Source organism: Etheostoma cragini, chromosome 9, assembly GCF_013103735.1.
Source record: "Etheostoma cragini isolate CJK2018 chromosome 9, CSU_Ecrag_1.0, whole genome shotgun sequence".
In the NCBI taxonomy this organism is placed as follows: Eukaryota; Metazoa; Chordata; class Actinopteri; order Perciformes; family Percidae; genus Etheostoma; species Etheostoma cragini.
Window position 1 is genome coordinate 280,273 of NC_048415.1, and position 1,086 is coordinate 281,358.

General features: G+C 40.6%; 1 long non-coding RNA gene across 1 annotated transcript in view; it reads left to right on the forward strand.

Moving 5' to 3' along the window:
- The first annotated feature begins 202 nt into the window (after positions 1-202).
- Positions 203-1,086, forward strand: part of LOC117950749 — a 4,426-nt gene continuing 3,542 nt past the window's right edge. Inside the window, exon 1 of the long non-coding RNA XR_004657985.1 lies at positions 203-236. This is a non-coding gene — a long non-coding RNA (uncharacterized LOC117950749). The remainder of the gene's footprint in view (positions 237-1,086) is intronic.

A 1,086-nucleotide genomic window follows, 5' to 3' on the forward strand; every position in this document is an offset into this window, starting at 1 on the left:
AGATATGCTGCTCTATACACACTAAAAGTAGTGATTATTTACATGGAGTCTGGTGGAGATATGCTGCTCTATACATGCTAAAAGTAGTGATTATTTACATGGAGTCTGGTGGAGATATGCTGCTCTATACACACTAAAAGTAGTGATTATTTACATGGAGTCTGGTGGAGATATGCTGCTCTATACACACTAAAAGTAGTGATTATTTACATGGAGTCTGGTGGTGTTGGGTGATGGTGATTTCAGATTTTTGATGGCTGTTTTTAAAACAAAATACATAATGTTTTTACTTTTTATTTGTTTATTTTTTTTTATCCTGTCTTGACTTGTTTTTAATGTCTACACACACACACACACACACACACACACACTCTGTCCTCTGCAAAGATAATTAAGCTCCTGATTGATCCCTCACTTGTCTTTTTTTCTCCCTTTTTTTAATTTGTTGCCATGGAAACGCCTCGGACCCTCCACCTGTCCTGCCCTCCCACCTTTACCTGTCCTGTCCCTCGCTGCCCTCTCTGCCGCGGTCTCTAAAGAGAGTCACGCCCCACTGCCTCTTTATTCTCTTCGGTACGTTGTCACCTGGTTGGTCTGAGTTCATGATTGGTTGTTTCTTCTTCTTCTTAATGAGGAGAGTCGAATGTCTGCTGGTTTTGTGTGTTGATTTGAGTTCAATCACAATATTTGCAGCTTTTTTCTGTCTTAGATTTGTCTTTTAAGAAGAGTTTCACACTCGGAAGAGAGAAGAATACACATGACCGTTTACATAAAGATAGGAACGCCATTCCTTAGTTAAAGATGAATAATGTTAAATGAGTCAAAACTACAGGAAGCTTGACTTTCATGCAGCTTATCTTTTTAATATCAGTCTCTCAACGACGTGTCCCACACATCTATCTATAAATACACCTCGGGATGTCAACACCGCTCCACTCCGAGCAGACGAGTCATTTACATTCTGGATCAGCCAGACGAGTCACCGAAAACTGACCCAACACCGAATGAAAACCGACAACAAACAGCTGGAAACTGACAACAAACAGCTGGAAACTGACAACAGACAGCTGGAAACTGACAACAGAC